At 41.2% G+C, this 24,513-nt stretch overlaps 1 protein-coding gene across 8 annotated transcripts in view; it reads left to right on the forward strand.

Annotated features, from left to right (window-relative positions):
- EPB41L4B (erythrocyte membrane protein band 4.1 like 4B) overlaps nt 1-24,513 on the forward strand; it is a 175,358-nt gene that overhangs the window by 3,181 nt on the left and 147,664 nt on the right. Inside the window, exon 1 of one of the 8 annotated variants that reach the window (XM_083822765.1) lies at nt 22,525-22,970. The exons of the other annotated variants lie outside the window; for them this stretch is intronic. The gene's annotated coding sequence lies outside the window, so the exon portion shown is untranslated. Of the gene's footprint in view, nt 1-22,524; nt 22,971-24,513 lie in introns of those variants that run through there. 8 annotated transcript variants of the gene reach the window in all.

Genomic DNA, 24,513 nt, shown 5'->3' on the forward strand with positions numbered 1-24,513 from the left:
AGATGTATCAGGTTCTGCTCTGGCGTTTCCTCGTATGTGGGGGCTGGTGGCATTGCTGGGAAAACAAATCGTACCTCGGTAGGCTGGTACCGTCTTTGGGGTTAACATTCACTTCTATGCCACCTGCGTTAGAAACCGTACAGCTGGCGAGCTCGTGGCTGCCCGTGGTATAAACAGAAGCAGAGATCTGCTGCCACCTGCGAGTCCTTCCTCAGCTCCTTCTCCTGCGGGCTGCAGAGGTGCATTGTGACCGGAGTCGCCTTTCTTGTTTACCTGCATTTCCACTCCCGCTTCCTCGTGGGATATCTGCACTTTGCTCTCTTTCACTGCTCGTGCACAGGGCCTCCCCTGCCCTCGAACCGCTCCATCTGGTAGCCTGCCCTCCTAAGATGCTGTGTGCTTTCACTTGTAGGTGTTCTCTGCCTTTCCTGAGCTTGTTTCCTCCCCAGCTCTTCCCATGCAAATGTAAACATAAAGTTGTTCTGTGGCCAACCCTGCATAACAGTTCCTGTACTCGGCTTCTCACGCGAAATTTCAAGGATTGCTTAACAGCAGTGGCTTTTTGGTCACTCTGAAGGCAAAACTGGGGTGCTTTGAAAGTATTCTACATAAACAGAATAAAGCACTGTTTGTTTTTGTTTTTTTTTGTTTTTTTTTTTAAATCCCCAAGCTCAGATCCAAGGATCTGAGATGCTTTTGAGGCTGGCTCTGCCGTACGGACGTGAGCGGCAGCTTGCTCGTGGTGTTGCTGTGGGGTGATTGCCTGCGGGTGCAGTATGAAGGGCACCTTTACTTCTCGTTGGCCTGACACCGCACAGCTGCACATCCGAAACCCAGTTACCAGGGCTGATGCAAGGAGAAAGGTGCTTGCTTTAGAAACTCACACAGGCATCAGTGTATGTCTTTTCACCACCGAGAACGTACTTGGTGTTTCTTGTTGCATGTTCATTTCTATAGGAGGCTGCTGTTTGTTTAGATCTTGTAACTCGGCTGTGGGTAGATGGAAGGCCACTTGCTCCCTGCTGCTAACACAATCCTTCCCCTGTTTTGCTCGAGGACTCGTGACTTTAATGAAAGAAAAACAGGTTGTAGACAGCGCTGTGTTCTTACATAAAAAATACATGGAAGGAGCATTGGCATTTATGCAGTGATGATGATGCCTGCTAGTTAATACCTAAATAGAAAAGTTCACAGATGACTCTAAGGAGAGGCCAAAAAATCCCAAATTTGTGATGACTTTAAGACGTGGATGTTGGCATTTCCAAAAATTGAGCTTCTGATTTTTAATTCAGTGCGTCTTGTGAAAGCTTAAAGGGAGGCTCTGAAAGATGACTCTTCAGTGAGATGGTCCAGAGTAGCAGGAATTGATGCTCTTCTTTTTTAATGCCACTGAAAACAGTACTCCAGGATAAGATTTGGGGGAGAAGGGGACTGAGCACATGTAGTGTGTTCTTGGTTTTGTTTAATTAAGTGGGGTAAAAGAGGGAACAAATGGTAAGCTTACTCTACTGTAGAAATCCCCATCCTGCAAAGCAGGCGTGGGAAACTTTACATTTTCTGTGACATGAAGCCACAGCAGTCAAAGCGCTGTCATAAATACTCCTTTCTCACAATGTCCTTGCTATAATAAATTTCTGTGCTGCTGTGGATGTCGTTGCAAAGGTCTGTGTGATGTATTAAAAAGTAGGTGATGTTTAATGATTAAGTTAATGAACGAGTTAAATATAACTCTTCAAATCTCTGAATTGTTTTCAGGTGGATAGCTTTTGTATTATTTCTTTGCTTTCCTTTTAGTGTATCTGTTTTAGTAATTGTTTCGGCTGCTATGGAAACACTTCACGATAGGGATAGTAAATGTTTTTCAATAGCCTTTTTTAATCTCTGTAATCTTCTATGCGTTATAGCCTTCTCTAGTTGGACTAACAAGCATAACAAAATCTGTTAGCTGGCCTCTATGCATAGATCAAATATAGATGTTAAATTAACTTTTGAGTAATCATCTCGATCTTACAATTAATGGTCAGTATATTTGACTTGGAAACAGCGGTAAATGTTGGAGAAGGGTACAACATGATCTTTCTTTTATATCACATGTTATTTCCCAACGACGTTTCAGGAAAAAAAACCCTAGACACTTAGATTCAAGGCATTCTCTGGAGTCTCCTAACTGAGGATTTATCCACCACCCAAATATATATTTTATAGCAGGTGGGGAACAGATTTTTTTTTTATTAATTCTCTAAAGCTTTTTTCATTTGCAGAGATGATAATATACTTCTTTACGCTGAAGGTACCTTTCAACAACCTAAAATTAGAGTGCTTGCTGGAAAATGTTGAAAGCATATTTGCAGGACTGGAAAGGTCTTCTCATTTTTGTGGACCACTGTGGGCACCAGCTCCTGTAATGCCCTCTGTAAACTGATCAAGCTTGGTTTTTAGAAGTGGCTGGGTATCTTCCTTCTGTCACTCACGCTGAAACACCTTTTCATTGCATTAAAGCTCCGATCAAGTAACTGTAGCCAGAGCTTGACATGTTGTCTTCTGGCAGTAGCCTTTAATTACCTTGTGCACATACCATATACTTTGACGTGTCACTGTGTATACTCCGTGTGTGGAAAACATTCGTAGTAGGATTACATACTAAAAGTCAGGGACATGTGCAGCCCCAGAAACGTGGTGTACACGTGTGACGGCAGTAATGCCTCAGAAATGCATGATGTGTTCGGTTCTTGAGGGAGAGGAGGGATTTTGAGGCCCTTGGCAAGTTCACCAAACATCCTCAGTAAATCTACAGCAGATAAAATACATTTCAGCAGCGTGTAGTGAAACGGGGACGCAATGAACAGTGCTTTGTTTTGACATATGTTAAATAAATTTTGTTTGTGAGCGCCATTAGTTATTTATGGAAGCTAATACCATTCTTCAATGCAACACAGATAAGAGAACAGAATCGCTGTTGTAACGGGAAAGCTGACAGCCAGTGAGAGAAGCTCAGGGATGAGAGTCGTGTGCTGCAAGGACAGGAGGATGAGCACCTGGTACCAGTTCTGAGATGGAGAATTTCCTTTTGAAGAGGAGAGACTTTTGAGAGGAGACTTGGTTGTTTCATGCATTATTTTGGAAGCCCTTTTACAACAGATCAGAACACAGCTATGCTTAGGAAAGTTGTGTAAAATGTCAGTGTGGCTGGACCTCTTGCTGGTTAACACATAAATGCCCTTTAGTGGCAGCTGTTTGCACTGGGCTTCATTCACTGGGGAGACTCTGAAGGCCACCGTGGATCTGAATAAAGAAGATAAATAACAACGGCAGCTTTCAGAACAGTTAGAAAATACGTGGTTATTTGCAAATAGCATACATCTAATGTTTTTTTTCCCTGTGTTTGTGTTCTTGACCAGATTGCTGGATAGCAAACCTGCAGCTTTGGGCTCTTAGTAGTGGTGCTGAAAAGGAGAAAAAAGTCTGGGCATGTAAAAAGTTCCTACAAGGCAGGAAATAGGAGCAAAGTGACTTTGGAAGTGCAGACCATAAAAAGGAGCAAGCAGAGAATTTGTTTTGTTTGGACTGCAGGACGTAGTACAGGAAGAAACAGGCTCAGAATGGTTGAAGAACAGAGTTACAGCTTGAGAGAGAAGTATAAATTTGACAATTAAATATGTGATGCAGAGTGAAAGCGAGAATGAGTTCATTCTGGATATGCCCAAGAAGTAGCAACTCTAGCCGTGAGAAGGAAAACCTACACAGTAGAAGCTGTAGCATTTTCTCTCATGGGCTTGATGGGTTTGAATGGGAGCAATTTTATGTTCTGGGAAGCTGAAAGGTAAGAGTCCACAGGGAGAAGCTGTTCAGGGGCCAGGACATTGAAGGGAAAATTGTTTCTGGGCAGTACAGAAAACAAAAGACAGATGGGACAGATATTAACTGGGGGAACATCGCTCTACCACTGCTTTTCTGTCCATGCTTTTGTTCCTCATGTGCTTCTTTGTGCTTCTACTTGCAAGCCCATATGTAAATATCTCTTTTTTTCTGTAACTTTCTCAGAAACTGTTTTTGTTTAGTGCCTCTCCTCTAAGCATAGGTCCATTTTCTGCTCAGAGTTTCTCTTTTTGAATTCCCAACCATTTCTACCCACTCCTCTCCTTAGCAGGCTCCTCACTGAGCAATTCTCTATACTTTCTCTGTGGATATCATCTTTGTCACTAGCGTGATACCCACTGGATTTCTTTCCTAATAAGAACATATGTTGTTGTTCCCCCCATGTTCTCCCGGTTTCCCAGTCTGTAACAGCAGTTTTGATTGCATCCCAGCAGCAGCTACAGAAGCTGTGAAAGTTAACCATGGAGTTAACCCATCTCTTCTGGGAGGGATGTGACAGAGCCCACACTAGAGGCTGGCTTCCTTCTGTTTGGGTCCTTGAGCATCATTCTCTGTCCCGTTTCCTCCTGTCTGTTCACATCGTTCTCTGGTTCTTCACAGTTGTCAGAAATTTAACACTCTTCTGTCCTGGTCTTGCCCACAAAAATACATTTCCACAGCTTTGGAAAGGGATCTGAAGGTCTGTGGCTGGCTCAGCAGCCTCTTTATTCAGCCAGCCCGACCAGCCAAGTGCCGTGTCAGTGCACAGATACTGTGGGTGGGCAATGGTCCTGAGCACTCACATCTGTAGAGCAGACATTAGGGGAACACCGGTAGCGATCAGTGAAACAGTTGATTCAAAGGTTAAACCTCCTCACTTAAGACAGGAAAATAAAAAGGCATGGCTGCTTAGCAGGTTACAAAAATGAATGTGAAAAGTCATATGGTGGGGGAAGGAGGTCGACAGAAGAAAGGTGAAAGTATTTGTAGCTGAATTCATAGGTGCTTCACAAAGTAAAATGTAAGGAGAAGCATAAGTAACTTTTTATTTATGCCAGAATGAAGAAGTCAACAGCTGTTAACTGTGCATACAGTGTTGCTGGGTTAGTATTGTACGTTATTGAGGAAAAAGTAATTTTTAGGATGTTTTCCAATGCAGGCTATGGCAAATGCTCTTTTTGCTTTCTGCCTTAGAGATAAAAGGTTGGAAGCTAATGAAGTGTTCAGAGTGACCATCTGCTGTTCATTTGACTTGCTATTTCCATTTATTTCTATGTATCAATATAACTATGTCCTGGACCATTACCTGTATTATGATGAGGTGATTTTGAAATATTTCTTGAAAGGCCAGATTCAGACTCTATCTATGAAGCACGAAAAATATCGAGTAAATTTATCTTGGCTGCTTACATTTTTGATCTATTCAGACTGAGATTCCTGTACTCCCTTGTTAAGGAACCCTGGATAATTTATCCAAACAAATACCTAATGTCTCTTAAGTAGTATACTGACAAATGCATTGACTTGAGATGTCATTGTATTTTGTGATTTTTTTTCATACATATGGTGCAATTTATATAAAAGAGACTGGAATGGAGGATCCTATTTAGCGCGTATGAAATTTCACAAAGAACTCTGCATAAACGTGTGCAGAGTCCAAGTCCTTTCTTTTGAAGGACCTGGACTTGTATGAACGCAGCAGTATCAAATACCCAATTAGCAAAGCATTGTTTTATGACTCGGGGATTGTGACCTGCAATTAAATTACCGTAGGCTGCAGTGTTATTTCAAAGGTTAACTTACCCAAGCATAAATCCTGTTGTGGCTGTTAGAAAAATTGTGAAAAGCATTATTTTCATTGTAGTACTAGTAACTGATCGTATGTACTATTTTCTTCAGTGTTTTTTATACATTTTGTATAAATATACGAATTAATATATTACGAAAATGTAGACTTGTGGGACTTTTGTAGCTTAGTAGTCCTGGCTTCCCATTTTTTCCAGTTTAAATTTTTCAATATGTGGAGTCTTGTATGTTATATATTAGACAATGAACAATATGTGTTGAGCCTTAAAAATATCCCAGGATGCAGACAAATTCTTGTGTTAATGTTGATGGACAAAATAAGCATGCTGACTGCATCACGCCTTTTTGGTTGGTGTTAAGTCTGAACAAAATTACATAATGTCCAAATATTACCTGCTTTGACTTTGCAAGTGACTATTTTCTACGTTTTCTGAGAAAAGGGAACAGTTCTATTAAGTCTCTTCTTTCTCCCTTGTACCCATCCAGAATTGGTTATAGCTGTTTTCTGTCATTTAAATCTATTTCCTACCTTGTTAGTCATTCCCAAAACTGTGATACATGACTCGAAATTGAGGGTTCGCATTTAAGTAAAAAGACCAAACCCAAGAAGTCCCAATTTTGTAAGCAGAACTGAAATCACCAGTGCTGTGTACAATCATTGTGCTGCAACAAAGATCACCATTCAGCAGAGATGCAAATCCTCAGTATGTAGGTTTTATATTCAGGCTACTTACTGAGTAGGAATTCTTCCTGAATAACGAACTTTCCATGAGTGCTTTGCTTTGAGAAGTGATGAATGATGAGTCTGTTATCTCCTTGAATTAAGCAAATAAGTAAAGAGTGATATTCTTCTTAAAAATAGGCCGTATTGCAAGGAGGGGCAGCACCCTGGAAGTGTACTGTGCAGTGGGCAGTATCCACTTGCCTTCTCTCACCTCGGGATCTTGGGGTGCTTACATATATCTGTACGAGCTCGGGTGTCCTGCTGCAGCTCTGGGGAAGGGAAGAGCTGGTTTAACAGAGCAGCAACACAACGTGTTTGCTGTGCCCGAGACTTCTCTTCCCTCCCTCTTCCTGCTGTTGCATGCACTGGGCTTGGTTTATTTTCTCTTTTCCCAGCTGTTCATCCTGCAACCCTCTCATTATTGCTGTTTTGTTATTTACATCCCCTTTTTCCGAGGAGGAGCATTCCCAGCCCTGCTTGGAGGCCGCTACGGAGCATGCCAGTGGCACCTGGCATCCACCAGGGCCCCAACGCCCAGCTGCAGGGGCTGCTGATGTGTCCCGTAGCTGCCTTGCGCCGTTCGGTCCGTGCTCGTTGGAGTGCTGCTCTTGGCCTCCACTTATTTCAAGGTGTTAGTTTTGTTGGGGCACCTGTTAGATAGGGGGACCTGCTTCCTCGGCAGAGATTGCGGGTTCCTTTTAAAGGCCAGTGAAGTTGTTCAGCATTGACTGTAGTGAGGTGCTTCTGCTGTGTCCTGGCTTCAGGCTGGAATTAGCTGGGTAGCTTAAGCTATCTTCTGCCTGTACGTCTCCTCGGTTTCCCTTCACCTCCTTCTTATACCATGTTGGTTGTTTCCTGGTGGATGCGCTATTGCAAAACTTGCAACAGCAAATCAAACCTCTGGTTTCAGGTGTGAAAATGGGGGAGCTTATTGCACATCAAAACACTTGCCATAGTACAAGCCACTTGTTGCAAACAGTTAAAAAAAAAAAAAAAAAAAGAGGGAAACATTGTTTGGACTAGAGTTTTGTAAGTTCAGAAGCAGTCCTATATTTTAGGAGTTCAGTATATAAGGAAGTAATCTGCACGACAAATGTTTTTTAGTTCTCTTAAATTCAGAATTAGAAACAAGTTGAGGTTATTCACTCTTTGCTTCTTTTTCCTCTTGAATCCTCCGAGCCAACCCGTTTTGTTGTTGTTGCTTAAAATTGCTTTCTTCCTGTGCAGCATGTTGATGTGAGATTTGCATTATAAATTTGTCCTATGGTAAAGCCTTTCTGATGCTTCATTTGTGGCTTTAAAAAGTAATGATGATTGCAAAATACGGAGGGGGGGAAGAGAAGTTTGAGCAGTTGTCTGTATATTAGCAAAAATAGGTTGAAGCTGATTACTGCATTTCTTGGATGGGAGTGGGAACAGAAAAATTCAATGCTGTGAAACAAGAACAAGTGTGTTTTGTTTGCCGCTATTGAAATTTGCCAGCAGATGTTCTCATTTTACAGTTTGTGCTTGGATTTTGATGTATTTTCACATTAAGCACCCACCATATTTTGGGCTATAATTTGATCATAAAGTGTATTTTAAAAAGTAGATTAGCTGGTTTGGCGAAACTTTTGTCATTTCTTCAAGAATATGGTTGTGGCCAGGAAAGGGGACCTTGATTTCTCCCCCTACATTTTCAGGTATTAGATACTGACTAATAGAAGAATTCCATCTTATTTTAGCAGAGAGAAGCAGATCATCAGATATTTCCAGCATGATCCGTTTGAAAATTGTTATATGAGGAAAAATGAAGTTTTTATCATCAATGTAAAATACTGTTAATCAAAAGGTTATGTCAAAAAGACTTTTCCCAGCTCCTACTGTCAGTTTAATCTCATTTGTGTACTGGTAGGAGTGGGGAATTTTCCCAGTTGTTTCAGCAAGCTTGAGGGCTTGTATCTTTCTAGTAAGAGAAAATATTCTGAAGAGCCTCTGTTACTTCACTGTGACTTTCAGTAGCTGTTCATGGGTGTGAAAATGGGCAGGCTGAAGTGCACGTGGTGTCTGGAAGGGTAGCCCTCAAAATAAGCTTTTGTTTGTTTGTTTTCTGGATTTCTGAGGCATCTTACTGTTTCCTGAAATCTTGAGTTAGTTCTTAATTTAAGGCAAACCAAGCTTGTAAGTAATAACCTAAATCTTCAGCAGGGTGTTCAGAAAGACTGTTTCATGAGCTGCAAAGCAGACAAACAGCTAGCTTGTGAGGAAGATGGGGCAATATTTAGCTGAAGAGCATCCGTTCCTCTTCATCAGGTGCATGCTGACCTCGCCACCACAGGGCTGATGCTGTCAGGACCGGGGAGCCTAGCTGACTTGTGGCAGCTCCAGCGGTGCCATTTGTCCCATCCCAAGGCCTAGCGCGTACAGGGAGGAAAACTTGTTAGCTATTGCTACCACAATGCTTCTGTCACCTTTTGCATTGTATTTCTCTCACCAGCTTTTCGTTGGCTGCATATAACAAATTTTCTTTTAAAGCGAACTTCTTCCCTCTTGCATGCTTCAGCTTTAAGCAACGTAGCGGTAGGCTTTAATTAAATGCTAAGTGGGGAATTTTGAGCAGTTTAAATGGTGACTGCAGTTCTCTTTATGAGCCTTAGAAATTAGAAAACTGCAAACTTTTTTGTACCAGACTGTAAAGTAGGGCAATAGTCTGCATTGGGGAGTTCATACAAGTGAGGTGGAGAATGAAATTCTCTTGTTTCCGTGGGTTTTGTGCAAGTGAAAACACTGATTGAAATAAACTGCTAGATGGTTGACTGACCCTGTGCCATCCAGCAGGAGTTTGTTGTGCTAAGAAACATCTCTGCAGGCGAAATATTAATTCAGCACAGCTCCAAAGTGACAAGATGAGATCGCTGTGTCTGCTTCCGAGAGTGTCAACCCGCTTTGCTTGAGAAGTATGTTCTGTAAAAGTCAGGTAACCCCAACAGAAGCAGAGATGTTAGTGGAAGCTCTTGGAGAGATGAACCAGGCAGTCAGTCAGCTGCTGGGTGCAGGGCTGGTAAGGAAATGTGTGCTCTGGAGTATACTTCTATTTCTGTCCTATACACGGACATAACCTGCAGTGCTAATAAACTTGGAGTGGTTTTATAGCTAAAGGATAGGTTATAAATGTGGAAACGGGCACCATAGTTACTGCTGGGAGGCAAGCATGCAGCTTGGTTTCAGATCTAAATGAATTTATGATGTTATTCAAAGCGACATTTGTATCTAAAAAGCCCTTGTGAGACTGGTTCCTGGTGGGTAGGAAAAAACCAGCATTGATGTTTAAGGTAGCTAGGATTTATGGAACCTATTATTTTTGTACTTTTTGTATCTGAGTAAGTAGGTAGGAAGACCGTTTCCATATGGCTTGACTAAATGAATGCATGCTTATATATACTAACAGGACCACATTGCTCTTGCTTTTTGTTTTTACAAGTGATTATTTTTTTAAAGGGAATTATGTTAGAATGAAAGATTTGCAGAAAAACACTAAAAAGATTATTCCTACCTGTTTCCATCTTTATTGCTGTTTCCAACAGGACTACCTCATCTGCTAAACAAAGAAAATTCACTTTGGATAAGTGGCTAGCAGAGGTTCCAGCTGTCTTTTGTTCTCATTTGTTCCTTCTTTTAACATATTTTGTTAAGGCTGCTATGATGATGTTAAATGGAAGTTAACTGCGTGCTCTTCCTCAATATCCTTTGGAATATGGCTCTTTAAATTATATTGGGGAGTTAGTCATATGGATGGCTTGTAAAGGAATAGCTGCTGAACTGTAGATTTATTTCAGGTCAGGAAGGGTCATTATGAACACTTAATCTGTTCTCCTTCCCTGCTCAATCTCTAGAACTCCTTGCAAGATGTTCCGATTGTCACTTTTTAGCAGCAACATCTCTCCTTGGATCTCATTAGTTTTTCTGCTTTTAAGAGTCTTTAAGGAGAAGCAGTTACTGCTTCATGTTGTATGTAGATGGTTCAGAATAATGATAGGCCCTTTAATATATCTGGTATTTTTATGGTCCCTGTTATCCCCTGGCTTAGTGTCTGAGCGGGCTTGCGATGAAGAGTCTCGGGACTGTGGGAAAAATATTCTCCACATGAAGGCACATGGATTTCACACACACGTCACCTCTTAGTCCTATCTTTGATATTCTAAATAGATAAAAAGAAATTTTTCTGTCTAGATGCTTTTGAAACTCAAAATTGTTCTTGGTGTCTTATTTGTGACTGTGCAGACGTGCTTAAATGCTCAGGCATTTGAACAGAGCACAGCGGTGATGTTGTAATGGCTGGTGAGCGTTGTATGAAAGGGCATTGCTCCTTACCTAATGCTGCGTGCTTCATTCAAGGCTCATGTTTACTTTCTTGGCTGTAGCACTCTGCTGCAAGCTCATGGTCATTTGCTTTTCTGTTGTTTCACCAGAGGTCTTACAGTGCTGCTTAAATCCAGGGCACTATCTTCAACCAAAGCTTCTGTTTGTGTGTGTGTGTCCTATGAGTTCACTGCATTAAGCTACAGTGTGGTGATGCAATTCTGCATCCTCAAAAGATGCAAATCAGTCTGTGCAATCAGCAAGACCCATCGTCTCTTGCTACTGTGCCAGTTTTGTAAGTTCAGTAGGAGCTAACTAGTTAATTCTCTCCCAGGGAAGGCTGGTGTGTGTGAGCAGAACACCTCAGGATTGCACTGAATGCTGCTGGCTGGGTGCTTTCCTCCCTTCCCTTCCTAATTGTTTTAATTCCCCCCATTTTTTAATCTACCTTTTGTGGACTACACACGTCTATTTTAGGAATGCTTGTTTCTGTCAGGTTGTCTCATAGGCTGTGCTTTGAGAATACAGGTGTTTCCTGAGCAATACGAGCTCGGAGTTCTTGGCTTCTTGCTCCCATCCTTGTGCTGCTGGCAGACAGCTGCCCTTTCAGCTGTTTGTGAGGCTGTGCTGAAAGCCAGGTCAGGGATCAGATCCAGGTATGTTTCACTCTAAAAATAAATTTTTAGAAGAAGTGCTTTTACAGCATTGAATGGCAGAAACTGTTTTTGTTAAAGGTACCACATAACTAAGGGACTAAGCGATAGAAGAAAAACCTGACAGAGGGCATGGGAGCTCTTCAAGGCAAAAGTGTTATAAAAGCCGCTGTGTTGTTGAATTGAGGCTTGAGGGTATAAATAATCACTTTAGGAATGGTTCATTCATGTACTTAGTGCTCTTACAGCTGGATCATGCGAGTGTTCCTCACCTGCCCTAGCAGCCAGCCAGGTTAGGGTGACGTGAACAGGGAATGCCGTGTTGCTGCAGCGGCGGGACTCGGTGATGGAGGTGGAAGCAAGTAGCTTGAGCTAGGTCTGCTAGAGCTGATCAGTGCCCAAGTCAGATGTCTAGCAGAAGCCTATTATTCTAAGGCTCCTTATTGTCATTATTAAATAAATGTATAGTCTCATGGAGGAAGAAATTAGACTTATTTATGAGACTTAATTTTTTTTTGAAACCATTGAGTAGTTTAAATTAGGCTGCTGTCATTTAATTTATTCCTGACTGGACCCAGCTGTCTCTAGTTTTTATTTTTTGGAATCTAATAGGGAGACAGAATTGATGAGAATAATAAAGCTGATACTGAAATTAGAAAGATTCTAGGAATTTAAGAGAAGGACATTTTTTTCTAGGCTCCACATGTGGAATTTCAAGCTGAACCAGGGCTGAAAAGACTATTTTTAATGGTCATTTCTTGATGCGGATATCTTGTGATGGAGTACTTCTCCTATACTCCTTAGCCCTTTGAGACTGGCTGCAATTCCTAACCTATCAGCGATCCACAAAATTGAAGTGGTCCGAGTTTAATTATAAAACTTTATTTGCGGATATTCCAGAAATGAGTCTTGTTGCCAATACAAATAGTCACTATTGATTGTGAGAAGCGGAAATATACCAAATTTGGATTGAAATGTCTAATTCCTGATATTTTTTTTTGTGGTTTCTCACTTGGAAATTAAACTGTGTTTGACTTCATGGTGAATTTTCCAGATTAAAAATTGTCATATTTGTTGAAAGAAATGTGGCTTAAGAATGTGATCTAAAACAATGCTTTTTCTAAGAAGTAGGTAGAGCATTATTTATGTCTTGAAATCACAAATGGACGGTTCTGAATCATGGTAAGAAAGTTCCAGTGGAAAATGCTTTTTAGTTCCAAATCCACACATTATATTAGACAGGTTTCAACTGGAATGACAACTATTCTAAACATTTGAATAAACACATTCTTTTTTTGAACACAATTTTGCTTTTTTGGGGGGGGGTGGGAGGGATTTTGGGGTTGTGGGGGTGGGGAGGAACCAGTAAAATGCTTGAGAAGAGTCCCCAGCTCTCCTGGTGCTTCCTTGCCTATCTACACGTGCCTCCATGCATCTGAGGTGAGGGGCATTATTGCACTGGAGTCCTCTGTGTGACACTGTGCAGCTGTAGGGTGACAGGGGCGAGTTGGAGTCCCTGGTCTGCAAAGCCAAAGGGTGAATGTATTGACCAGCTTTCATGGGTGAAGGTTTCAAGTTTAAGATCCATTTATTTTAAGTTGTAGGCATTGGCGGCTTCTCTTGTGATGCTGCCAAAGCTTTTTTAGAGGTGTTTTACAGTCTGGGTAGTAAGGTGACAGTGTCTGTAATCCCCTCCTGGACAGAAAGACTTGAGGCTTTGATAAACAGCTGCAAAGCGATTACCCGGAATTGCCTGCGGTGTCAGTGCCTCCAGCTGTCTTGCTTTGTGACTAAATTGGCAGAAGGATGTGTGCGCCTGTATCTTAGCCTGCCTGCTGAAGACCCAGATGAGATTAAACCATGAAGTACTGCACTGCAGTGCCTGAGGTAAAAGCGTGTTTCGTGCTGTGGAGGGGTGATCTCTAGCAGCCTCCCGGGAGCCTGTGCTGCGTGCGGGGTACTGCTCTGTTCGACAGCTCCAGCCAGATTTGCCAGCCTGGGCCTCCGCCTTCACAAGAAGTCTGCTCTCGTAGCGTGTCTCACCCGTGAGGAGTCCCCACATCCTTCGTCCTGTGCTGCCGTGAGCTGACTGCTCGGCTGAGCAGCTCGACGCCCGTAGCGTGCCGGATGTCACAGGAGCCGAGCGCTCTTCCGGCTCTCAGGAGCTGGCAACAGTGGTTGCTTGCCCTGCTGACTTCTTGGTACGATTTTGGGCAGCTCGTTCTGCATCCATTGTATTCTTCTTTAGGAAATCTTGTCTGGGAGGCCTCTGCAAATGTACCTCAGGAGCAAATTCTGAGTTTTATACTAGCCAAAACAAGATCTCAAGCACTATCTCTTAGAGAAATAGGCTCTTTATCGGACTGATAAACTAAAAAAAAAAATAAGACATGCAGTGTAGATGTCACAAAGCCTCCCGAGTAGCGTAAGATTGAGGAAATTAGTTTAGCTGTACTACCTTTTTATCTGGACTTTGTTCTAGAAGCAGAATTTCACCTTACTCAAATAACGGAGGTTGACTAAAGGTATTGCAGTGTTACAGTACAAAGTTCCCTTGCTTTAATGCTATCTATTGCATTGGATTGAAGTGACTATCTAGTGAGAAGCCTGTAGGGTGGAAAAGATGAGCTTTCCTTGTGGAACGCCCTATAAGCCGAAATTAAAAGCTTACAGCTTTTTCCATGGCACTGATCACAAAGAATTTGGTAAAGAACAGTGCAAAAGCACAGACAAAGCTGATAGCTTACTAAAATATGATTATATCTATACTGTAGCCAATAGGTTATAGGTATTCTAAGTACATATTGGTGACTTGTTAAAGCTACACACTTGTAATCACAGAAAGCTGAAACATTTGTCATGAACTTTTCAAGTTGGAGGATAAAGTCTGGTTTGGTGCTGCCCTGCCCAAGTGCGTGGTGCTTTGTAAGTTAACAGGGCGGAGGGCTGGGGGAAGGGAGGCAATTCCAAATTAAGTTCTCTGTTTGCTTTGAGACTTGATAAATGTTTCTGCTGATCTGGTGGGGGAGGAACTAAGTCCATCTGGTTATGACCATGTGTATGCACTCATTTATGTTTATGAGTTGTCTAAACACACAAATTACTAGTTCATTCTGCCAGTGGAAAACAGGAAGCCTAAATGCAATACTCATATCTTGCGTATAACATAAATGCTTTAATATACTTCATTTACAAATTTACCAGTCTCAGTGAAGTAGGTATATGCTTATCAATTGGCATTTGGCAGATTGGTTTCTCTCTCCAACTGTTAGATTCAGAGTTTGTAGTTTAGACATACTGGTAGCATAAGGGCTGTCTGCATTTGGGGTAGTGATGATAAAGGAGTCCACTGTGCTGTTTGTGTTTACAACCTTGTTTATATACCCGTGTGTATGCACATAAACTTATATTTGTAGTAAGTAATACATAAAGGTATTACATACATAGACTTAGAATCACAGAATCATTAAGGTTGGAAAAGACCTCCAAGATCATCTGGTCCAACCATTCTACTACACCCTACTACCAATGTCACCCACTAAACCATGTCCCTAAGCACCAAGTCCAACCTTTCCTTATATATGTAATTTGTAATAACCACACGTTAAAGGGTAGGGAACTGATTTATCTCAACAAAATCTCAGTGAGCTTCTTGGTAGATCTGTTTTGGCCCTCTTGTACTCCTAAAACCCATGCTAAAAGTGGTGTGTGCTAGGCCATATAGAGTAGAAAGGTACAGTGAAATTCAGATTGCTTCCAGTATTTTAATTGCATCATCTTTAAATGCCTTTTCAAGGACAGTCTCAGTCTGAAAAGTTACATTCCTGTAAGTGCTGTGGCATTGCATGTTGTCAGTTGAATGTTATGTCGAAACACTAAGTTTACCAGAAATCGGGGAGGAGGAGCAAGCTCTTTTTTTTTGCCTTCTGTCCTTAAGCTGATCATCTTTTAAATTCGATCTGCTTCAAAAATTAAACTCAACCCAGTTCAAGCTAGACTTCATCCTTCTTTTTAATACTTTCAGCATGAAGTTGACACAGTAAATGATCATAGTATCATCTGAGTCTAAAATTTGCTATCAGCATGACATGTAACCTGAACTGTTAATGGCTTTGTACGTAGGTGGCAGATTGAACAGATTTCAAAGAATATGCTCAAAAGAGGGAATTTTGGATCATGCCCTTTCTTAAAGATACCATTTAAATAGAGCAGTTTTTCAGACTAGTTCACCATTTCTTAATTTTTCTCATTGGTAAGGATGGGGGGGGGGAGGTTATCACCACTTTTTATTTGTTGTAGTGTGATTTCTCATTCTTTCTCTTCCCATGTGTTCCTGAGCAGTATCTAAAAGACATGGATGTTCCAGTCTTGATAAGTGTTTGCTGTGGCCATCTCCACAACTTTCATGATGCTGATGTAAGAACCAGCTATTTTAATCCAATAATCATTTTGCATCAGCTTCAACTGTGCTGGCTGATATATTCAAGACTATTAATGTGACCAGGCCAATAGCTGGATTTCTGTGCTCTTATGGCTCTTACAGAGCTCACCTGTCGTCCCCAGTGATTGTTCTCCTCACACCACAGTTCTGTGTGCTTCCTCTGAGTTTGAAATGCTCCCTGTGGTCTGGTATGCCGAGCTCATAGCATAGTGTTTTCCACAGGGGACAGAAGGTCACCAAATTGCCAGTATGGCCACTGGGAAACTAAAGTGTGGTTCAGTCAGTCAAGCAGCAGAGACTTTTGTGATGCTCTGAACAGTTGGCACTTTGCTGTGCAGAGTTCATCTACCATTGGGAAAGATTTCATGAGTTGTTCTGCTTAGGCCTTCTAGTGACTAAGACAGTGTCTTGAAGCTCAGTTTAAAAGAAAATTCAAAAGGTGGGTTAAACTGGTTTTTATAACCTTAGTGATATCTGGATTTAACTAAATGGAATGTTAAGCATTAACACATGAAAAGATTAATGGCAAAATACCGAAGTTAGAAAATGAACAGCTTATAGCAATCCATTTAAAGTGCTATGACGATTTGCATTTTTTCTAAACAAAGATGTACTCTTATAGTTGTTTTAAAGGTAGCGATTGCATTAACTCTACTGGAAGCCTGTGCAATTTATTGCAATTTGTTTATAATAGTAAGAAAGCTACAAACTATGTGGCTCAGCATAGTCATTCTTTTTCACATGAAGAATTTGCATGCTCACGCAGCAGTCTTGATGGAAGAACGACATGCCTTCAATTTGCTTCATGACTTCAGGAGAAAAACAACCTAAGATTATCAAATGTGGATTTTCCCAAGCCGTAAGAATTTGGAAGTGTTTGCTAACTTGCATAGAAATAGGTGCAAATGTGAGATGATGGGATTCTGCAAGGCTTTTTATTTTTAATGCATAAATGCTTGGTAAATTTGAATGAAATTACTTCTTTCCTCGGTGATCTTATGTTCACGGAATGCAGTAACTTGGTGGTTTTGCTCTAATAATGCTAAAGTGCACCTGTTATTCCAATAAAACTTCATTATGTATGCTTTGTGACTATCTAATGATCTCTGTTTTGAGTTACCATGACTCATTTGGGGATGGGCTGTGATGACAAACCATACCCATGACACTTGACAATTTTTTGTTTTTTACATTCTCTTCCTGAAGATGTTGTGCTCTTCACGTGAATTTTTAATGACTGTTTCCTGACTTCCTATTTTAATTGTAGGCTGGTGTATTCTGTACTTGCTTTGGGCAAGGGAAGCTCCAAGTACAGTTCTGGGACCTAAAGATATATGGAGTGATAAAAACTTATTTCTAAATCAGTAGAGGAATAAACTGGTAGCAGAACCTAGCACAGCGCTGGGCAAAGTCTCATGTGAAAGCAAACCTGAGCTTGCGAAGGTAATAAGTGATTTTTTTTTAATAAAGTGTTGCTTTTTGGTTTTGCAACTTGCTTAGTTTGAAGAGAGATGTGGAAGGAGGCGACTTGTGGTCAAAGGCAGACATGCTTTCCCAAAAGAAAAGGATTCTTTGGTGGGGTGGGGGAAAATGTGGCTGTTCTTAGGATAATCATCTCCTATGGTCAAGTAATAGTCTGATAATTTCTGGTTGCCTTTGGTACAGAGATTCTGCAGTAGACAGCCAGAGGACCTTTTCTTTGTATGAGTTGGGTTCAGCTGTCATGCTTGTACTTGTAATGTAGGCTTTTTTTTCTTTTAAATTTTACTCTAACATTAGTTTTTAAATCACGGTTGACATAAGGCTTCTGGATGCTAACAAGAATAGAGCCTTTGCTGTGGAAGGTGTGGTGCAGAGGCTGAGAACCTTGTGTTAATTTTAAATGTCACATGAACGAAAGAGCATTAAAATGAGGGGAAGGACAAAGGCAATAAGAATGTGACTGTTGGCTGGCTACAGCATGTGCACACCTTTAATAGCTCTGGATCACAAGCTCTCTGACAATGATCACCTCACTGTACTGCTGCCAGTGTCATAAAATGAAGCATGACTCGCGCTTCCTAACTAATCACACTGAATGTTACGCTTTGCTAACAGCAAATGCTACAAGATTTACATCTGTAATGTATTTCAATCATGATTTTTGCCTTGTATCCCCTGCCCCATATGGGAAGTGTGAAGTCTGGTAACAAAGGTTTTTCACAAGCACTTTCCTGGACTTTACATTTTACGAAGATATAGATTATGCTGTTATTTTGTTAATAAACTGAGATGACTGCTGTTTGTCTTCTGAAATGAAGAATTCTGGCTGCCCAAAGTGAGCAAGAAGCAAAGTATTTGGTAGGGTGCGTTATCTGCATGAGATGATTACTTTAACAAATACAGTTCTCCCAGAGTGATTTGGAAAAGTAGTAGTAGCTTATCCGGAAAACACCAAGCATTAAATGCTGTTATTTATGTTGTCCATTTAGCATGAGTGCCAATTTTCAGATAAAGAAAGTTGATGGGAACCGATTGAGGTCAACAGAGTTTGTTTTATTCCTGATGTTTAAGGGATTATGTTCTTTTAGTTCATGTTGTTACAAGGTTTTCACCAGAAAAATGTATCAAAGATGAAATGAATCAACATTATGAATTCTGTTCAATAGCTAAAACATCCTTCTTGGCTGCATTATTCATGTATTCGATTCAAATGCTTGTTTACTTTATACAGGTCTTCCAAAGTAATATATATATTGTTATATAGTAATTAAAACATAGCTCATTTAAAAGGTGCTATTAAACCTAAGGATGCCGGGCTTGAGGAAGCCCTGTGTATGTGGTTGCTGGAGAAATTAGTCATTTGAATCAAGAATGAAGCCTCTATTGGAAGTAAGTGAACTAGGAAAGAAGTGATCCAGCTGTAGTATAAATGGGCCTTAGAAATGCCTGTAAGGCCAGTGTTCATTCATACTGAAAGCTTAAGACAGATACTTGTGACACTGGGAGAATGTTTAACTGTTGCACGATGGTTTTGTTTTTCCCAGGGTTATGGGGCGAGGAGGTGGGAGACGGGAAAAAGGTACATGAGGAAAAGTTGTGATGTGGTCCCTTAATTAAGGAATCTAAACAAGCTGATCTGGTTGCATGCTATCAGCCTTGATACTAATGAGTGGTATTTAGACTGCTTTTTAAATAGAGGCTGATTGCGAAAGTGTGTCACTGCTAATGTTGGTGAATTGTAGTAGTTCGTCATGGGTATTTTTACTTTCTTGGATCCATTTTCGATGATGTACACTTCGGAAATACTGAGATCATATTCTTTTCACCCAGCGTCGTGTACGTAGCCTGACGCTGCCTCATTCCCTTCCTTGAAACCGCATTTCAGATCCTATTTCATTGCTGGTCCCCGAGAGCAGTACGACTTCACAACACTGTGCTTGAAACTCTGGAAGACACAACTAAAATTTCCGGACAGAACCAGAGCGAGATCAGTATTTCTGAGTTGATTGTGGTGCCAACAAGCTGGGACCTGCTTATTCTAGTGCTCCACCCTTGTCAGGAGGCAAGCAGGCAGTGCAAACAATATTTCAATAGGCCTTTCACCTGCACAGAGCAAACAAAGGTCTGGTGGACTGTCTTGGCAGATGATATTCAACCACCCATAATGAATTTCTCTTCCGTAGTTCAGATTTGGTGTAGATCTGTTTCACTGTGCAGGAAATATCATGCTTTGTGCTCTAAATCAGGTGTTAAGCTTCCGACTTTCTTGGGTCTTCTCTATGCCTGTTTTTTCATTAAGGTTATTAGAGGGAGAAGGGAAAGATTTGAGAAAGGAGAGAGTCGGTGCAAGTCTAGCAGCCTACAGCATTTACATGCCCCTCAGACTCACTGTCTTCTGTTTTGGAAACAAGGCTCTTAAGAGAATAGACCAAGATGCTTCACCATGCAACAGAAACCTTACGCGAAACTGTTATTGATACAAGTAGGTACCTTTCACCTGAGCTCATCCATTATCTGTCACTATTTAAAATTTTCTAGGTGGGGGTTTTATGCTTGCTTCTATTCCCATCTTGAGAAATTACTGTTTTGCCACTTTTACAGCCTATGTAGTAAGCCACTTTTGAGCCTTGCAAATGTGCTGTTCTCAGTTACTCCTTGAAGGTTGCTCCCTGCAGTCAGTTGTCTGAAGAGCTAGGAAAGCCACTGTCTCCTTTAGCTGACTGGATTAAGGAGATGTTGTGATCCTTCTGACTCCTTTTCCTTCCCTCTCCAGTTGCTTAGCATGCTGGTTTTGTTTCAGTTAGACAAAAGTGCTGGTTGTACTCCTATTCTTCCCTGAGTCACTTCTAGGCCTAGGGTATATTTAGCTCCGTTAGTTTTGTTGGTAGAAAAAAGCATGAGCAAATGAGGACTTTGTTCCTCGTTTGTTTGAGGAGACTGCTAATGTAGGTGATCTATTCCGTTTCAAAAAGAAGGCCTGGTAGCTTCTGTCTTCATTAAAAAAAAAAAAGTGCAAAAAGCACATTGGATATCTGCAGGGCAGTTGCTTCGTGTTGGGTGTTTCTTTCCTCAAAGTAATCTAGCAGTTGCTCAAATTTGGGAGCCCAGTTCTTTTGCTCATATTTAGGTGGCTAAAGGTAGCTAAGACCAAACACATTCTTATATTGCAGATTTTAAGATTTACTATTTGTTGCCACAAGTGGGATGGGAGTAGGCAGAATGTAAGGGAACAGATCTTACACAACCTGTGGTTATTCGGACTGTGTGAGTTTTACTTGGCTTGCGTTCCTCTTCTGCCCCCGTTTTTTCAGCACAGTTGACACTGAGATGAGGCATTAACAAGGGAAGTAAGACAGCAGAGACTAAGCTAACTTCATGTACAATATCACACATCTGGGGTGACTGAGAAGCTCCAGGGTACGTGCTCTGCACAGGTGAGCACTCTCCACGGGCAATGCCAGTTAGATGCTGAATGACAAGTGTAAGATCGCTTGCCTGGGAGAAGTGGAATCCAGAAAGATGTGATTTCTCTGTGGAAAGCCAGTTACTGAAGACAAGTAATGGTGTGGTGGTTGTTTCTTGCATACAAAGTGGCACTATATTCTGCTCTTCCCAAAAGTGGGGGAGCATGTGATGCAAGCAAGTGCTGAGGTGAGTGCAGATTCAGAACAGAAGGCACTGAAACCAGAATGAGGTTTGGATTCCCTTGTCTTCTGTCTGCCTGCCTTCTGGTAGACATAGAAACTGCTAGGTAAACTTTGCAATTCTAACCCTATACCCAAAACAGTTTGGTATACACCTTTTCATGTCATAATGCATTTCATAATAATTTTCTATCCAGAGCATAAGAGACACGTAATGATTTTTATACCAATTGTGATGTGGACTTGGTTTTATTTCATGGCCAAATGCTGGTGTATGCACACAGTCATGGAGAGTAAAAAGAAATCACAGCACTGTCCACATAAAATCGATTTATCAGTTTATAACCTTCTCTGGTCACCACAAATGGTGCCTTTGAGAAAAAAAAATATGATTTGCACAGGTACTAGGCTTGCCTGTGATAATGAGATATGGTTTTAGAAGCTATGTATGTACTTAGCCTGAAAAATAGCAAGACTGTCCTCTAAGCTGAAGATTTCTGGTGGTGTTCTACTTCTGTCGTGCTGTGACAGCATGCTTTCTGTGTGCTCGTGTTACGATCTACTGTAAAGGAGGTAGTACAAACACTTTCGTCTCTATCCATATAAATAAAATTTTGCTGAAACCTTCCAAAAAAGTTTGCATTTTTTTAGAGTGCATTTCTCAGTCCTGTTACGTAATACAGGTGTATATGATTTGTTCAGTAGATGAATGAAAAGATTGATCTTCCTAACAGAATATTAATTATTCTGTTTCCTTGGACTAGCTGCTTAAATAGTTCTCTTTCCCTCCCCCTCAAAAAAAAGGCTGAATTAATGCATGCTTTCATACTAACCCTTAGGTATGGAATCTTAATTTCAGCTTGAACGAGACTGGAATGTTGTTTGTTCTTGTGCGCTCACGCATGTGTCAGTGTGCGTGCGCGTGTGTGCGATTTCAAGGCAGACATTTATGCTATGGCTCTTACTGCTGACATCTGGTTTTATTCCTGTTCGTTCTCTTTTCTACTCCTAAATGACATGCATGCCAGGAGGGCTTGCTTATTTTTAATGTAATTTTGAAGAAACCTAATTTGGGTGAATTTCTTGGCTTACTCAAAGATATTAAGAAGTTCCACTCTTGGAATAAAGGACACTTATTTTTTACCTTCCACCAAAATATAAACATGTTGGTCTGAGTTTTGTGAATACAGTGAATCTTTTCCTGAAAGCTGATAGCATTTGGTTGAAAGGCAGCTGAATAACATTTTTTGACTTTCACTTATGAGGTAATCATTGAGCTAATTAAAGAGCCATAGAAAAGATGACGTACCTAGCAGAGTTAAATATCTTTTCTCCCCAAAATAAACAGAAGGGCATGGAATGCTTTGCTGCCAGTAAAGGTGCTGAAATCCCAAATAGTAGATTACCAGTTCAGTAAACTTAGAGCATTTTGAGCATGGAGAAACCAACCTGACTGCCTGTAATAAAGCAGCACTGCGTCAGGTGGAAGCTGAACCCACGTTCCAGGATTATCTGACGTGTGTTGCCAAGAAACATTCCTCATATGTTGGAAGAGGTATAAACTCGGTACTATTAAATAATCTGGGGTAAAGCAGACTTGTGCCAGTCATAGCTTGCTTCTGTCGGAGAGTAGTACACAGGAGAAACTAATGTAGAAAGAATCATTACAAACCTGAATTTCTTCATCTGTGTTTTGGGTGTTGAAACAGTGGAGTGATAACTGAGAATTTGCTTCCGTACTTGGAAGCGGATAGACATGCTCAGTGACCCGGAATAAAGACCGCTGTTACAAGGGGCGATATTGGGAGCAAATACAGCTTTTTATAACCTGTGTTCCTGCTGATGTTATTTGGACTCCGTGCAGGCTTAATTGAAAGCAGTACAGACCTCTGCCTGTGCTGTACGTTGTTTACATCCCCATGCGTTGCAGACAGCTGTTTAACAAATTGGAAGAAGGAGGGACTGAAGCAAGAGTGAAATCTAGGCTTCAAAATCAGAAGTCTGCCTCCCAGCGTTGAGTTATTTCTGTAAGTTGTTGCCTTGATTTATTTATCCACCTATTTGAACCTGAAGTATAGCTGAAGGTTATGTTGCTTGGAGGGTGGTGGTGTCTGCCCAAGTGTCATTTAATTTTGGTTGGGCACATGCTCCTTTGCTCTGCCTTGTAAATACCAACCTCTGCATGTGTTTCTCTTTTTACTCTTGAAAGCATTTGTTTTGTTATGTTTGATCTTGGCATGCATGTATATCAGCTCTCTGGTAGAGATGAGTCACATCTGAGACACCGTACAAGTGCACCGCTGTTTATCAAGTAGTAATTTCAGACTTGATTTAAATATATTTCATTTAGCTTGGAGGTGTGTGTGCGCCTTGAAGAACGGGCTTGACGAGATCTTGAAGTGTAAGTTGTAGCAAGGCATTACAGATGTGATCTATAACTAGTTTATAGCTCTGAAGAGCACTATTGAGAGCTGTTGAAATGATGTGGAGAACAGAAGAAAGATTTGGTAGAAGGTGAAATATACAGAAGAGAATATTGAAAGGGCAAAGTATAAAATAAGACAGTAGGGAAACAGATTCCTCAAGTCAATCCTGTAAAGATGTTCTACTATCTACTGTAACGTTGAGCTACTAAAAATGATGACAAAATAAAAATTGTGAGATGGAAATTAAGAAGAGGAATAAGCAAGAAGAGAAGAGTGTTTCAGACTTCTTGCTATTTAATTGACAAGGTGCCCAAATACTGTGTGGGATTGTTTGTGCTCATATATGTGCGGATGACACTTCAGTGGTTTGAACTGTCAGAACCTTCTTTGCATTTTATGCAAACTCAGCTCTTGCACAAACTCACGGGAGTACATACCCTTCTCTCAAATTCTCCTTACAATAGTAGTAGTGAGATAGAATCTAGAAAACTTTTAGATCTTTTATTTTTGTCGGGAGACAATAGACAAGTTCATTCTTGGTTATTTGGTAAGAAGTCTCACCTTTGCTGTTCCTGTCCCTTAAAGGCAACTAGTAAGTCCTGCACCTGTGGAGAAACAACCCCATGTGCCAGGACATGGCTGGAGGCCGCCCAGCTGGAAGGCAGCCTTGCAGAAAAGGCCCTGGGGATGCTGGTGGGCACCAAGTCGGACATGAGTCAGCAATGTGTCCTTGCTGCTAAGAAGGCTTACTGGTGTTCTTGGCTGCATTAGGCAAAACATTGCCAGCAGGTCAAGGGAGGTGATCCTTCCCTTCTGCAAGGCACTGGTAAGGCCACACCTGGAATGCCGTGTCCAGTTGTGGGCTCCCCAGTACAAGAGAGACCTGGAACTACTCAAGAGAGTCCAGCAAAAGACCCCAAAGCTGCTTAAGGAACTGCAGCATCTCCCTTACGAGGAAAGGCTGAGAGAGCTGGAACTGTGTAGCCTAGAGAAGACAAGGCTTGGGGATGCCTCATCAGCATGCTGCCCAGTGCCAGGACAAGAGATAACGGGCACATACAGAAACACAAAGGTTCTGTCTTTCCTGAACATAAGGAAAAGGCTGGTTGTGGGTATTTTTTTTTTTTTATGTGAGGGTGACAGA

The sequence above is a fragment of the Anser anser genome (genome assembly GCF_964211835.1).
Source record: "Anser anser genome assembly, chromosome: 2".
NCBI classification, from domain to species: Eukaryota; Metazoa; Chordata; class Aves; order Anseriformes; family Anatidae; genus Anser; species Anser anser.